Genomic DNA, 7624 nt, shown 5'->3' with positions numbered 1-7624 from the left:
CCATGTTCTGTTCGAACAACTGCTTCTTGGTCTAGGTACAGATTTCTTAGAAGTACAATTAAGTGTTCTGGAATACTCATACTTCTCAATGTTGGAGGCAGTAGAACCCCATTTATGCCAAGTGTGATGGCCAAAATGCCTCCAGACATTGCTAAAAGTTCCAAGAGTGCAATACTGGCCTGGTTGAGAACTTCTAGAGTAGAGTACTGACAAACTGTTGCACGTCTATAGGCTCGTCCGTTATTTTGCACACATGAGTTATTTCATTTAATCTCAGGTGGTCACGGGAGCATCTGCTTGTCCATTGTGGAACTGAATAGTATTCAAAAATAAAAAAAATAGTATTAAAAGGTGTGATAGTTTAGGGTTTGTGTCAACATGACTGGACCAGAAATCTCAGTGGTTTAGCAGTTAAGACGATGCGATCTAATATAATGTAACCACTTGCAGGATGAGATCTGGTCTGGGCAGCTAGTCAGTTGAAAGGAAGTTTCCTCTGGAGTGTACACATTTTTCACCTTACAAAGATACAGGAGAGAGAGATGAACAGAGAAAGAGAGACGTAGTACCACCAAGAAAGAAGAGCCAAGAGTGGATCTGGGGTCCATGCGCTGTGATGTTCTCTAATTCACAGGAAGATGGATGCCAAGACACGTGGAGATCTCCAAGGAATGCTCAGACTACAGACGCTCAAAGACACTCAAAGGAGACAAGGATCTTGCCCTAGAACCTAAAGTTTTCCCCTACAGCCGTACTCTGAATGTGGACTTTAAACCTCTCAAACTGTGAGGGGATAAACTTATTAAAGTCTGTGGTGGTTGTGTTGTATCACTATAGATAACTAAGACAGGAGGGCTTCCTACCATTTTCTAGCCTGTATGACTGGAGTGGGGGAAGCTGGGACTCAGTGATGAAGGACACAGCTACTAAAGGACAAGGCTGGGTTTAGGACCTGCTGTCTTCTACACAAGGAGCCCTGATGGCGCTGAGGGTTAGGTGTTGGGCTCCTAACCAGAAGATCAGCAGTTCAAACTACCAGCTGTTTGTTCTCCAGGAGAAAGATGAGTCTGCGTGCTCCCTTAAAGAGGTGCAGTTTCTGAAGCCCTGGATAAGGTTGAGTCAGAATCCACTGGACGGCTAAGGGTTTGGTTTGGTTTTCTACACTCTTCTCAGTATATTGCACTGCCCCCTAGTGGGCCAGTGTGGCATGCCAGAGCGTCTGTAAGCTTGCTTTCTCTCCTTCGCTCTGTGTTTTGTATCCACACAGCATGATATCAGCGGCAGCTTATTCCAAGACATCCTGACATGATAAAAAGTAAATATGTAAAAATTGGACTCATGAACCATTATAAAGATCAAAGAAAATCAGTTTGGGAAACTAACAAAATGATGATGGTGTCAGGGCACAAACAACGCACTGAAGGTATGCAGAGAAAAAGGGTACGCATTCTGATTCCCTTTACCACTGACCACTTGCCGTTGAGTCTGCTCCAATTCACGGCAAACTGTGCACCATGGAGTTCTCAATGGCTGGTTTTCCAGAGGCAGATCACTAGGCTTTGCTTCTGAGGTGCCTAATGGTAGAATAGAACCTCCAACCTTATGGTTAGCAGTCTGTTTGCACTACCCAGAGATTTAGCCCTTTTTACAGAACTTATATAGGAGATTTGCACTGGGCAAATCTGCTGCACAGGAACTTTTTAAAGTATTGAAGAGCAGAGGTGTCAGCTTGAGGACTAGGGTGCGCCTGACCCAGGCCATTGTGTTTTCAATAGCCTCATATGGATGTGAAAGCTGGACAGTGAATAAGGAGGATCGTAGAAGAATTGATGCCTTTGAGTTGTGGTGTTGGAGGAGAGTGCTGAGGGTGCCATGGACTGCCAAAAGAACCAATAGATCTGTTTTGGAAGAAGTGCAGCCAGAGTGCTCCTTGGAGGCCAGGATGGCTAAGCTTCGTCTCTCCTACTTTGGACATGTAGTCCGGAGGAAACAGTCGTTGGAGAAGGATGTCATGCTGGGTAGGGTGGAGGGTCAGAGAAAAAGAGGAAGACCTCCAATGAGATGGATCGGCCAGGTGGCATCATTGATGGACTCGGGGGTGGCAGCGGTGGTGAGGTTGGCCCAGGATCGAACATTGTTTCGTTCTGCTGTGCATGGAGTCGCTATGAGTCGGTTCCGACTCGATGGCACCTGACAACAACAACAACAATATAGGAGGTGGCCAAACTTGGAGGGTGAACAACATAATGGAGATAAGTCTGGAGCATGTGCTATTACCACATGGTAGGACTGAGCATCTCTTTCTCACCCATGTCCCAGTACTCACCCAGGGCCCCACCATGATCACTGAATATTTGAATTGTTCTGAATTGATAAGCACACAATAATCTGCTCTTCCTCTGAAAACCTGCCTCCCAGGCCTCCAGCTTGTGTTATTATCAATAGATGTTTATTCTGCCCTACTAGCTTACCCCAAAGACCCTTGCACACTGGCGGAGCTGGGGCAACCACTCCATTAGTCTGGGTTTGCCTCACTGGGGACAAACACACTTCTTCTCATGTTTCAAGAGAAGCTATCCCAGACAGACTCATCAACACTCTTAGACATTACTGAGTCCAAGTCTAAGGGGTGGCTCCAGTGTGCCTCACTGTTGTGAGAAGAGGAGTTCACAGGCCCCCTTCCTGCTGACTGCACTCCCGACCTGTCAGACGTGTTCTCCCCTGACCGTCTGATGTGAGAAGGTCCTTCATGGTGCTGGCTTTTCCATCGTGGGTCCCATGGCATTGGGAGAGGGTTCCTCCCATTTTCCAGTTGCTGATGTGTCTAGGAGATTACCGAGACACTCTGAGAAGGAACGGCATTTTTCCCAGCACGAGGACATTAGTAGGTCACATGCTGAGACTCAGAGAAAGAATCAACAGTGATATGTACAGGAATCCGTTGATGAGCAAAAACTGCTACAACATCACCAGCTTTTCTGTCGTCACTCATAATATTTTTCGTAAATACCTGTATGATTTTCCCACTAACCATCAAATCTGAAGGCAAAGATTATTTTTATCTTGTATACCCCATCTCCTTTTACCTGGTGCATAAAAGGAACTCAAACAGTTGTTTAATCAATAAATAAATGAAACAAATAACCGAGTGATACGTACAAAGTTCACACTCATCACATTCCACATTTTCCCACCCTCTGAGTGTGCTGGGATCCAGCTTGTCTAAGTCACTGGAGTTGCTATCCACCTTGGATGAATTTCCACCTGGAAATGCAGGAAGCATCTCTGGCTCTTCCTTCTCCCTCTTCCAGTCTCTCCCTGCCCAGTTGATCCATCACATATAACCAGTGCCAGGCCACGTGAGGCCTTCTTGCAAACTGAGAAGAGCATCCATCCCCTCTTCAAGATATTTTATTCCCATCTACTGGAAAGTTGCCATCGTGTATTGATTTTGCTAGAATAAGACACTACTGAAGAACTCTCATAAGAGTGTAAAGCTCTGTGTGGTCTATGATGGGTGTGGGGAAAAGGAAGGAATCACACCCAGTCACCTGTGTAATACAGCTCTGCCAAGCCACCTTCTGTTGCCAAAGTGGTTCACAAAAGTTCAATATGGTCACGCACCTCTGGCCAACTGTTCACTAGTCTTCCTCTCTTGAAGTCCCTACTCAGTTTCTGCACCCTGCAAGCACTCAATCCATTTCTCTAACTTTTGCTCTGATGTTCATTTCCAGGATTTTCATCTGTGTCTGTTTCATTTGCTCTCTTACCTTGGTTACGAATTGGGCTGCTAACCTCAGGGTCAGCAGTTTGAAACTAGCAGCTGATCCACGGGAAAAAGATGTGGCTTTCTGCTCCCGTAAAGCTGTACAGGGTCGCTATGAGTCAGAACCGACTCCACGGCACACACAACAACAACAACACCATCTTTGTTGTAGAGGGTCTGCATAGTGTGGTTGTCAATCCACCACCTTGCCGGAAGTTTGTCTGCCATCTTCGTGTTTGGTTTTTTTAATGTTTTATTGTGAATTATGTGACAGTTTACATGGGAGAACATGAGTTTTACATTCATCCTATCACATATCGTAGGTCTACATGTGAGTGGAAGCGGGGGAAAGGCAGTAATGAAGACATGGGCTGAGCTTGACCATGTTCCATGGACTCCTGTCGACCTCGGGATGAGAGAAAAGGAAGGGCTAGTTGGTCCAAAATTTGGGGAGACTTGGGAATCACTGAGCCAATGGACACTGGCCTAGCCACTGGGGACTAGAGCTGAGAGTAAACTGTCCAGCTGATATGAAGTGGGGGGAGGTGCACAAGAACGCCCAAACTTGTAGATAGCATCCATTTAACCTAGCTTAGATGGCTTGATGATCAAAACTCAACTTGAGGAAGGTAAAGAAATTTGATACAGGAAGCAAGTATAAATAACTACAATTTGATGACTTGACCTTATCTTATAGATGCAGTCGCACAAAATACCAGCCGAGAGGGAAGGAGTCTTCAAATCAACGATCAATCCTATCCTCTCTCTACGCAGGGATTGATAGGGATGGGATACCTAAAATGGGGAGGAGGGCTATAAAGGCACAAAGTGGCTGGCTGACAGCCTTTGAGTTTCAGTCTTGGAAGGGGGTTTGTCCTGAACAGCTTTGATAGCTTGCCTTGATAGCATCCAGTCAAACAGCTTGCTTGTTCTTGTAATAGCCAAACAGTCTGCTTTTTTCCCCTCTCTTTAGCTGCTGGGTTTTCTTTCAAGAAGTATCTTCTGTTCCTCTTGCCACTCCGGGTTGGTCTGCCTGTCCTTTCAAGTGGGAATGTCCCACCTCTAAGTCTCTTATGACATCCACTTTTGTCTTTTCTTTCTTTCCTGTCTTTTAATGACCTTTTTCTTTCTTTTTTGTCTGATGTTCTTGATGTCATCCCGCAGCTCTTCTGGTCTTCGATCCTTAGTGCATAATGCATCAATTCTGCATTAGACTCCTGTCTTTCAGTGTGTCGTACTGTGGTGGCTTATGTGTTTTTGTGATCCTGGAAGCTATGCTGCTGATATTTTACGTACCAGCAAGGCTACCTACGGTGACGAATTTCAGGTGAGCTTCCAGACTAGGACAGACTAGAAAGAAGGAGATGCTGCTACTACTGAATGTTAACCACTGAAAATCTTAGGAATCACATCAGAACATTGTCAGATTTAGTGCCGTAAAATGAAATAATTATGAATAACGCCAGAATATTGTCAGATATAGTGCCTAAAGATGAGCCCCTCAAGTAGGAAGGCACTCAGAGTCCAACTGGGAAAGAACTGCCTCCTCAAAGTAGAGTTGACTGTGATGACGCGAATGGAGTAAAGCTTTCAGGACCTTCATTTGCTGACGGGCACAACTCAAAATGAGGAGAAACAGCTGTAAACATTAATTAATAATTTGAACATGGAATGTACAAAGTATGAATCTAGGAAAGTTGGAAGTTGTCAAAAACTAAATAGAATGCATAAATATTGATGTCCTAGGCATTAATGAGTTTAAATGGGCTGGTGTTGGCCATTTTGAATCTGACAGTCATATGTTTCACATGTCAGGAATGAAAAATTCAAGAGGAATGGCATAGCATTCATCATCAAAAAGGACATTTCAAGATCCACCTTGAAATACAACATTGTCTGTGACAGGATAATATCCATACGCCAACAAGGAAGACGAGAATCCTGGTGTGGCACGGTGGGGATAAAGCAACACACCACAAGGTTAGTCATTTTAACTCACCAGTCACTCCTTAGAAACTTTATACAGAGTTGCTGTGAGTTGGAACCAAGTTGATGGCATTTAACATCATCAACAAGGAAGACCAGTTAATAGAATTATTGTTCAAATTTACACCCCAGCCACTAAAGCCAGTGATGATGAAATTCAAGAATTCTACCAACTTCTTCAGTCTGAAATTGATCAAACAGGCAATCAAGATGTATTGATAATTACTGGCAATTGGAATGTGAAGGTGGGAAACAAAGAGGAAGGATCAGTAGTTGGAAAATATGGCCTTGGTGATAGAAATGATGCTGGAGATCACATGGTCTTTTGCACAACCAATGACTTCTTCATTGCAAATATCATAAAAGGAGGTTATACACATCCTCACCAGATGGAATACACAGAAATCAAATTGACTACATCGTGGAAAGAGATCCTGGAAAAGCTCCCTATCATCAGCCAAACAAGACCAGGAGGTGATTGTGGAACAAACCATGACCATTACTTGTGGTTTAATGGCTTTCAATTGTGTGGATCACGACAAACTATGGAAAATAGTGCAAAGAATGGGTATTCCAAAACACTTCATTGTGCGTATGAGGAACCTGGACTTAGACCAACAGGCAACAGAGCAAGGGGTCACTGAATGGTTTAAATCACAAAAGCTGTGTGCTAGGGTTGTATCTTTTACCATACTTATTCAATCTGTCTGCTGAACAAACAAGCTGAGAAGCTGGGTGATATGAAGAAGAAAAATACTGATGAAGATCAAAGAGCACAGCTTTCAGTATGAATTGCACCTGAATATAATGAAACAAAAATCCTTACCACTAGACCGATGAAAACATCATGATAACTTGAGAAAAGACTGAAATTGTCAAAGACTTCATTTTTTTGGATCCACAATAAACAACACTCTTGGAAGTAACAATCAAGAAATCAAACTACATATTGCATTAGGCAAATCTGCTGCAAAAGACCTTTCAGAAGTGTTGAAGAGCAAAGCTGTCAGTTTGAGGACTAAGGTGTGCCAGACCCAAGCCATGATATTTTCAATAGCCTCATATGCATGTGAAAGTTGGACAACGAATAAGGAAGACCATAGAAGAACTGATGCATTCAAGTTACGGTGTTCGAGAAGAATATTAAAAGTACCACGGACTGCCAGAAGAACAAATAAATCTGTGTTGAAAGATATGCAGCCAGAATACTCCTTAGAAGCCAGGATGGCAAAATTTACTTCTTTTATACTATGGACTTGATATCAGGAGGGGCCAGGCCCTGAAGAACATCATGCTTAGCAAAGTGGAGAGTCATCAAAAGGGAGGAAGCCCCTCACTGAGATGGATTGACAGTGTCAGCAGCAACTGGCTCAAATGTAACAACAATTGTGAGGATGGCACAGGACCGGGCAGTATTTTGTTCTGTTGTGCATAGGGTTCTATGAATCAGAATAGACTTGATAGAACCTAACACCATGACCAAATAGGATCCATCCCAGGAATGCAAAAGTGATTCGACATTAAAGAATCAAGCAATGCACTGCACCACATTAATAGGAGGAAGGAAAAGAACCACATGATGATTTCAATTGATGAAGAAAAAGCATTTGATAAAAGGCAACATCCTTTCATGATAAAATCGCTCAGTAAATGAGGAACAGAAGGGAAATTCCTCAACATCAGAAAGGGTATTTACAAAAAACCCACAGCTAACATCACACTCAATGAGAAGACTGAATATTGTCAGGAACAAAGCAAAGATATCTGCCTTCACCACAATTCAATATTGTACTGAAAGTTCTAACAAGATCAGTTAAAGAAGGAAATAAAAGCCATCCACATGGAAAAGGAGAAGTAAAACTATCCCTATTG

This window comes from Chrysochloris asiatica, unplaced genomic scaffold (genome assembly GCF_000296735.1).
Source record: "Chrysochloris asiatica unplaced genomic scaffold, ChrAsi1.0 scaffold00076, whole genome shotgun sequence".
Taxonomy (NCBI): Eukaryota; Metazoa; Chordata; class Mammalia; order Afrosoricida; family Chrysochloridae; genus Chrysochloris; species Chrysochloris asiatica.
Note: the sequence above shows the minus strand (reverse complement) of the source record.